The following is a 9,209-nucleotide window of genomic DNA, read 5'->3' as shown; positions in this document are numbered from 1 at the left end:
GGGAATTCCTCCTGAAGTACCACCAGGAATTCCTCAGTAAGTTCCCTCTGAAGTACCACCAGGAATTCCTCAGTAAGTTCCTCCAGGAATTTCTTCGGAAGTTCCTCCAGGAATTCCTCCGGAAGTTCCTTCAGGAATTCCTCCGGAAGTTCTACCAGGAATTCCTCCGGAAGGTCCATCAGAAGTTACTCGGTAATTTCTTCCGGGAATTCGTCGGAAGTTCCTCCATGATCTTCTTCGGATATTTATCCAGAAATTCTTCGAATATTTTTCTAGGAAGTCCACTGGATAGTACACCACGAATTCGTCCACATTCCTTGAAAAATATCCCACCCACCGTAGATATTCTTACAAGAATTCCTTCCAATATTCCTCCAGATATTCCTTCAAGTATTCCTCCAAGAACTTCTACGGATATTCCACCATGAATTCCACCTTATATTCCTACAAAAAATAATCCAGATATTTCTTCATGGAGTCTTCCGGATATTTCTCCATAAGTGCTTCCAGATATTCTATCAGATATTCCTCCAGGAATTCCACTAGATTTCTTCCAGGAATTCGTCCAGATATTTTTTCAGGAATTCCTCCAATTATTCCTCCCAATATTCCCCCGGATCTATCTTCTGGAATTCGTTCAAGAACTCCTTCGAATATACATCCAAGAGTTCCTCCTGATATTCTTTCGGGTATTTCTTTGGATTTTTCTCCAGAAATTCTTCCAAATATTCCTCCAGGAATTCCTCAGGATATTCCTATTTTTGGAAGAATTCCTGAGGGAATGTCCAGGAGAATTTCTGGAAAAATATCCGGAAAAATTCCTGGTGAAATACCACAAAAAATACTGGAGGAATATCCGGTAGGAATTTCTGGTAGAATGTCCGGAAGAATTCCTTGAGGAATATTTGAAGGAATTCCTGAAGGAATATTTGAAGGAATTCCTGAAGGAATATTTGAAGGAATTCCTGAAGGAATATTTGAAGGAATTCCTGGAGAAATATCAGGAGGAACTTCTTGATATTAAATTCTTGGACGAATACCAAAAAGGAATGTTCGAGTAATACCCGAAGAAATTTCTGTAAAAATATAAGGAGAAATTCCTAGATGAACATCCGCAGGAATATTAGGAAAAATTCCTAGAGGAACTTCAGGAAGAATTCCTGGAGGAATATTCGGAAGAGTTCCTATAGGAATATATAGAAATTCATTAAAGAACTTCTGGAGGTATTCCTGGAGGAACTTCCGAAGCAGTTCCTGGAGGAACTTCCTGAGGAATTCCTGGAGGAACTTCCGGAGGAAATCCTGAAGGAGTTTCCGGAGGAAATTCTGGAGGAATTTCAGGAGGAACGCCTGGAGAAATTTGCGGAGAAACTCATGAAGGAACTTCCGGAGAAATTCCTGGAGGAACTATCGGAAGAACTCCTGGAGGAACTTCCGGAGGAATTCCTGGAGGAACTTCCAAGGGAATTTCTGGAGGAACTTCCGGAGGAATTTCTGAAGGAACTTCCGGGGGAATTTCTGGAGGAACTTCCGGAGGAATTTCTGGAGGAACTTCCGGAGGAATTTCTGGAGGAACTTCCGGAGGAATTCCTGGAGGAACTTCCGGAGGAATTCCTGGAGGAACTTCCGGAGGAATTCCTGGAGGAACCTCCGAAGGAATACCTGGAACTTCCGGATGAATTCTTGGAGGAACTTTTGGAGGAACTTCCGGAGGAATTCCTGGAGGAACTTCCGGAGGAATTCCTGGAGGAACTTCCGGAGGAATTCCTGGAGGAACTTCCGGAGGAATTCCTGGAGAATCTTCCGGAGGAATTCCTGGAGGAACTTTCGGAGGAATTCCTGGAGGAACTTCCGGAGGAATTCCTGGAGGAACTTCCGGAGGAATTCCTGGAGGAACTTCCGGAGGAATTCCTGGAGGAACTTCCGAATGAATTCCTGGAGGAACTTCCGAATGAATTCCTGGAGGAACTTCCGAAGGAATTCCTGGAGGAATCTCCGAAGGAATTCCTGGAGGAATCTCCGAAGGAATTCCTGGAGGAATCTCCGAAGGAATTCCTGGAGGAATCTCCGAAGGAATTCCTGGAGGAACTTCCGAAGGAATTCCTGGAGAAACTTCCGAAGGAATTCCTGGAGAAACTTCCGAAGGAATTCCTGGAGCAACTTTCGAAGGAATTCCTGGAGGAACTTCCGAAGGAATTCCTGGAGGAACTTCCGGAGGAATTCCTGGAGGAATTTCCGAAGGAATTCCACGAGGAACTTCCGAAGGAATTCCTTGAGGAACTTCCGAAAGAATTCCTTGAGGAACTTCCGAAGGAATTGCTGGAGGAACTTCCGAAGGAATTGCTGGAGGAACTTCCGAAGGAATTCCTGGAGGAACTTCCGAAGAAATTCCTGGAGGAACTTCCGAAGGAATTCTTGGGGGAACTTCCGAAGGAATTCTTGGGGGAACTTTTGCAGGAATTTCTGGAGGAACTTCCGAAGGAATTCTTGGGGGAACTTTTGCAGGAATTTCTGTAGGAACTTCCGAAATAATTCCTGAATGAATTCCCGGAATAATTTCTGGAGGAATTCCCGGGGGAATTTCCGGAGGAATTCCTGGAGAACTTCCGGGGGAATTCCTGGAGAAACTTCCGGATGAATTCCTGGAGGAAATTCCGGAGGAATTCCTGGAGGAACTTCCGGAGGAATTCCTGGAGGAACTTCTGAAGGAAATCATGGAGGAACATCCGGAGGAATTCCTGGAGGAACATCCGGAGGAATTTCTGGAGGAAATCCGACGGAATTCCTGGAGGAACTTCCAGAAGAATTCCTGGAGGAATCCGTAAAGGAACTTGGGGGAATTCCTAGAGTAACGGTTTTGTTAACAAAAATAAAAAGAACGGATTAAAAATTTCAATTTTTCTTAAGGTGCCAAAATCGGGTTGAGAACATGATTAAATCGGGACCAAGATTCTTACGCCAAGTTTCAACCACTTCATCAGTAGACGGGAGAGGTGATCGAGGGGGTGAACAATTCATCTTCAGTGCAAAACGTCAACAAACTCGCTGGTTCTGCCATACTAAAATCCCAGATGACTGAATGATAAAATTGACAGATTGAAGCACCTGTTTGTATTAAACTTGATCGGGACGTGTTAAAATCGTGGGTAGACATAATCGGGAAGTGACAAATTCGGGTCAATTTTGTATAAGTATTTGTGGATACAATACAATGCGTCTTGAAGAAATAAAATTTGAAATTTTGCTTCTGAAAATGTATTTTCAAGCATGAAAGAAGAAAATCCGAATAACCCCAACCCCCCTGCTGAAAGCGCGATTCATCCTGACAGGTTTTTACGTCTTTTTTTCAATTACATCGAACATTTTACGTCGAAAATTAATTACATTGGTTCGATTTGAAGATGAAATATCAAATACGTCATTTTTTTATTACGTCATTCAGATGTAATAAAACATTATATTTACGACGGCGATGATGTGCATCAAATCTGATGTGATATTACTTTTTATTTTTTACTGTGAGTGTCGTATGCATTCAAGAGTATAGCAGCGCCATCATGTTGTCAAAATGGGATTGTGAGTTGAAATGTCGACGTCGTTGGCGTTACGGTTCGGTTTGTTTGTTTACATATGTTTGCAAGAAATTTTGTACGAGCCTCCATGTCTGTTCTCTTTGGTTGTACTCACTGAATGAATTTTTTAATAATTGTTTAAAATTGTGTAATTTTGATCTTTTTCTTTTGTTTCTTTCGAAATTTTGTCCCTTTCGACCTTTTGTCCTTTCGACCTTTTGTCCTTTCGACCTTTTGCCCCGTTCGACCTTTTGCATTCGACCTTTTGTCCTTTCGACCTTATGTCTTTCGACCTTTTGTCCCTAGCCCACAAATGACACGAAGGCTTCACCCTTTGGCGGAAAGACCCGTGTCATCTGCAAACAAAGATATTTGACACTCTGGAGGTAAATCAGATAAGTCAGATGTGAAAATGTTATAAAATATGGGCCCCAGTATGTTGCCTTGGGGGACACTAGCTCTTACAGGTAATCTATCAGATTCAGAATTCTGATAGTTTACATGCAGTGATAAATAATTTTGGATCAGTTTGATTATGTACAGAAGAAAATGAAAATTCATCAATTTTACAATCAAACCTTCATGCAAAGCACTGTCAAATGTTTTCTTCATATAAAGAAGAGCAACCCCAGTCGAATATCCTTCAGATGTGTTGAGTCGAATTAAATTCGTAGCTCTTTCTTTATTTGCTCAAGAAGCAGCAGTCGCAGCTGCCACAAACTCAATCAGTGCGGAAGGAGAAGTACCCGCCTGTTTTCTTCAGCAGAGGCGACCCGCCGGAACTGCGACCAAAGTTCCGGGAATTGATCGCGAAATGCCTAAACTTCCAGTGTTAGGAAAAACTCACAATCTCAAAACTCATGGATGATTCAAATCAATCGTGAGTTGAAACGCATCAACTCAGCATCTAAAAACTCATGGCAGATTTGAATCATCCATTTGGATCATCGTAAGTTTTCTTTTATTCTCCTTCGTTAAAAACCGTTAATTGACGTTCGTCGCATAGAACAATGAATACTCTTGCTTGTGTAAACAATAAATTGCCAGCAAGTTGATTTTAAACGCTTTTTAGAGCGAAATGATTTTTTGGCAAATGAGTGAAATAATGCGTTTAGGCATGAAAAACTCAGCCGTGATGCAAATCTTTAAAATCGCAAACGAGTTCGCTTATGCGGGAGAGCTCGATGAGTGAGTTTTATGAATGATTTTACCAACACTGAGCGCTACAACATCTTGTCGTTTGCAGTTCCACGAGATCGCTCCTCCCATCTTTTTGAAAACGTAGCCAGTGGTAGATTTTCTATTCTCTGTATCTCCTCCCCAATCCGCATCCGTGTATCCAGTCAACTGCGGGTTGTCGTTCAAGGAATATTCTAGACGGTTATTTGATGAGCCTTTGAGATAACGCATAATACGTTTTACTGCTTCCCAATGAGGGCGACCAGGATTTTTGCTGAATTTACTAACCACGTTGACAGCGAACGCAATGTCTGGTCTTGTGGCTTGTGCAATATATGTCAAGTTCTTCTTGATCAGATGGACACATTGTCTTGTCGAGCTTCACACCAGGATCAACCGGAGTAGAAACAGGATTACTGTTCACCAAATTGAAACGTTCTAGTACAACTTGAATATACTGTTGTTGATCAAGCCAAATCTTACCCTTCGTTCTGTCACGTGTAATTCTTAATCCAACACAAACACATGCTTCTCCCGAATCTTTCATCTTAAAGCGGGTGTTGAGAAAAGTTTTCAGCCTTTTCTTCAGAATAGCATCATTCGTAAACAGGAGGAAGTCATCAACATATATTGTAACGTAAATCATTTTCTCTCCATCAATCTTGAAATATAGACAAATCCAAACCAAATTCACGCAACACTTCATCAAGTTGGAGATTCCATACACGGCTGGATTGTTTCAAGCCATACAAAGCTTTCTTTAAACGACATACTTTTGATGGATCTTGAACAAAACATTCTTATTGTTCCATGAAAATTACTTCGTCGGACAATTTCCCTTGAAGAAAAGCGGTCACTGCATCCAGTTGGTCTATGTCTAAGTTGTATTGAACCGCCAGTGACATCAGATATCGAATAGTCGAGTAGCGTACGACTGGTGAGTACACCTCATCGAAGTCGACTCCGTAGCGTTGTGAACATCCTTTCACGACTAACCTTGCTTTAAATCGCTCCACCTTTCCATCGGGACCTCGTTTCGTTTTGAAGATCCATTTGTTTTTGATCGCCTTACGTCCTTCAGGAAGATCAGTTAATTCCCATGTTTCATTTTCAATCAACGCTTGAATTTCTTCATCGTTTTCGATCAGCTCGTTTTACAGCCTCGGTGTAACTAGCTGGTTCATCTGGCATCTCGGTTGTTATCTGGGTTGGTTCTGCGAAGTCATCTGGCCCAGTGATTGAACTAAAACATTTAAAGTCGGAATACTTGCCTGGGGGTTGGCGCTCCCGACTGCTGCGCCTTAATCCGTCCTGCTCAACAGTGGATTCATCAATTTGCGGTGGGAGCGCAGCTTCAGGCTCTGAATCATTGTCAACTTCATGAAAAATATCTTGTTGCTGAATAACTACTTGCGGTTGAGTAGAACTAACTTCATTTGAATGATGATCATCCACTTCTGGCCAAGTAATTAACTCAACGAAATCCACATTTGGTTGTTCAATGCTTGTTGCTGTCGTGTGAAAATCTTGCTCTTCGTTAATAAACACGATGTCTCGGCTTGGCACGGCAAATGCTGGGTAAAGCGTACCATTGGTACTTCGCGTACCTGAAGGAATAAAATAGACCCCATCTCGCGGTCCTTAGCCTCTTACCCAGCAACTCCTATCCCTACCTCCCCGCGGTGCTGGTCGGGATACGAGCAACCTTAGGGAAGATCGGGTAACCAACCCCGGTGGAAACTATGGTCGTATGCTGACACGGAAGGGGGGGTTTGCTCCTCTCCGGAGGTGCAAATCTTACTGAGCGTCTGTTCTCCATGTCAGGATCGGCTCACAACAGCGTCTGTTCTCCATGTTAGGGGCGGCTGATCATCGTCCGAGTGCCAGCGAGGGACTCTAAGTGAAACTGTGCACCATGGTCCACCGGAAATAAGGAGGAATGGTCCTCCGGAAATTTAGGGGGTTTGGTGTCAGGCCCTGCAAGCCAGCCAAAAAAAAAACTCCCGCAACGAACAACCAACAAGAGAGTACGGACCGGAACCATCGGCGAAGACCACTGCGACGAAAAGGGACTAGCGATTGGAAACTCGGTTCGTGGAACTGCAAATCTCTCAACTTCATCGGGAGGACCGTGGATTCGGCATCGTAGCGCTGCAGGAGGTTTGTTGGAAGGTATCCGGAAGCATTCTACGCGCAGCTGGAACATCAGTACGACAGCTGCCCAAGCCACTACGTCAAAATCATCATAGGAGATTTGAACGCTCAGGTTGGCCAAGAGGAGGAGTTTAGACCGACTATTGCGAAGTTCAGCGCTCACCGGCTGAAGAACGAAAACGGCCTGCGACTAATTGATTCCGCCGCCAACAAGAATATGGGCATTCGCAGCACCTACTTCCAACACAGCCCCCCGTATCGGTACACCTGTAGATCACCACTGCAGACAGAATCACAAATCGACCACGTTCTGATTGATGGACGGCACTTCGCCGTCATTATCGACGTCAGGACATATCGTGGCGCTAGCATCGACTCTGACCACTATCTGGTGATAATTAAACTGCGCCCGAAACTATCCGTCATCAACAATGTTCGGTACCGACGACCGCCGCGGTACGACCTAGAGCGACTGAAGCAACCTGATGTCGCCACTGCATACGCGCAGTATCTCGAGGCAGCGTTGCCGGAAGAGGGTGAGCTCGATGGGGCCCCTCTTGAGGACTGCTGGAATACAGTCTAAGCAGCCATTAACGACGCAGCGGAGAACAACGTCGGGGATATGGGACGAAGCCGACGGAACGATTGGTTCGACGAAAAGTGCAGACATATTCTGGAGGAGAAGGACGCAGCGCGGGCGGACGCACTGCAGCAAGGTTCCCGGCAGAACGTTGAACGTTATAGACGGAAGCGGAGACAGCAGACCCGCCTTTTTCAGGAGAAGAAACGCCGCCTGGAAGAAACGGAGTGCGAGGAGATGGAACAGCTGTGCCGTTCTCATGAAACACGCAAGTTCTACCAGAAGCTCAACGCATCCCGCAAAAGCTTCGTGCCGCGAGCCGAAATGTGCCGGGATAAGGATGGGAGCATCTTGACGGACGAACGTGTAATGATCGAAAGGTGGAAGCAGCACTACGAGGAACATTTGAATGGCGCTGAGAGTACAGGCAGTGAAAGTCAAGGCAGCGGAGGAGATGACTACGTCAGTTCAGCGGACGATGGAAGCCAACCAGCCCCCACCTTGAGGGAAGTTAAGAATGCCATCCAACAGCTAAAGACCAATAAAGCAGCTGGTAAGGATGGTATCGGAGCTGAGCTCATCAAGATGGGCCCGGAAGACCTGTCCACTTGCTTGCACAAACTAATAGTCAGAATCTGAAAAACTGAACAGCTACCGGAGGTGTGGAAGGAAGGGGTTATATGCCCCATCTTCCGTCATCTGTCACCATTAGTGAATGAGTTCGTGGGAAGTTATCAAGCCGGCTTTGTTGACGGCCGCTCGACAATAGACCAGACCTTTACTGTACGGCAAATCCTTCAAAAATGCCGTGAATACCAGGACCCAACGCACCATCTGTTCTTTGATTTCAAGGCGGCATACGAGAGTATGAACCGCGTAGAGCTATGGAAAATTATGGACGAGAATAGCTTCCCTGGGAAGCTTACCAGACTGATCAAAGCAACGGTGGATGGTGTGCAAAACTGTGTGAAGATTTCGGGCGAACACTCAAATTCGTTCGAATCGCGCCAGGGACTAAGACAAGGTGATGGACTTTCGTGCCTGTTGTTCAACATTGCGCTAGAAGGTGTCATGCGAAGAGCCGGGTGTAACAGCCGGTTACGACTTTCAACAGATCCAGTCAATTTATTTGTTTCGCGGATGACATGGACATTGTCGGCCGAACATTTTCAAAGGTGGCAGAACTGTACACCCGCCTGAAACGTGAAGCAATAAAAGTTGGACTGGTGGTGAATGCGTCAAAGACAAAGTACATGCTTGTGGGCGGAACCGAGCGCGACAGGGTCCGCCTGGGAAGCAGTGTCACGATAGACGGGGATACCTTTGAGGTGGTCGACGAATTCGTCTACCTTGGATCCTTGCTAACGGCTGATAACAATGTTAGTCGTGAAATGTGAAGGCGCATCATCTGTGGAAGTCGGGCCTACTACGGGCTCCAGAAGAAACTGTGGTCAAAAAAGATTCACCACCGCACCAAATGTGTCATGTACAAGACGCTGATAAGACAGGTAGTCCTCTAAGGACATGAAACATGGACAATGCTCGAGGAGGACTTGCAAGCACTCGGAGTATTCGAGAGACGGGTGCCTAGGACCATCTTTGGTGGTGTGCAAGAAGACGGTATGTGGCGGCGAAGAATGAAGGTAGCTAAAGCCGGAAGGGTACGATGAGCAGGGTATGTTTCAAGAATGCCGGACAGCAACCCTGCAAAGATGGTGTTCGCT

Source organism: Armigeres subalbatus, chromosome 3 (genome assembly GCF_024139115.2).
Source record: "Armigeres subalbatus isolate Guangzhou_Male chromosome 3, GZ_Asu_2, whole genome shotgun sequence".
Lineage (NCBI taxonomy): Eukaryota > Metazoa > Arthropoda > Insecta > Diptera > Culicidae > Armigeres > Armigeres subalbatus.
The sequence above is the reverse complement of the archived record's forward strand: the minus strand, read 5'-3'. Positions refer to the sequence as shown.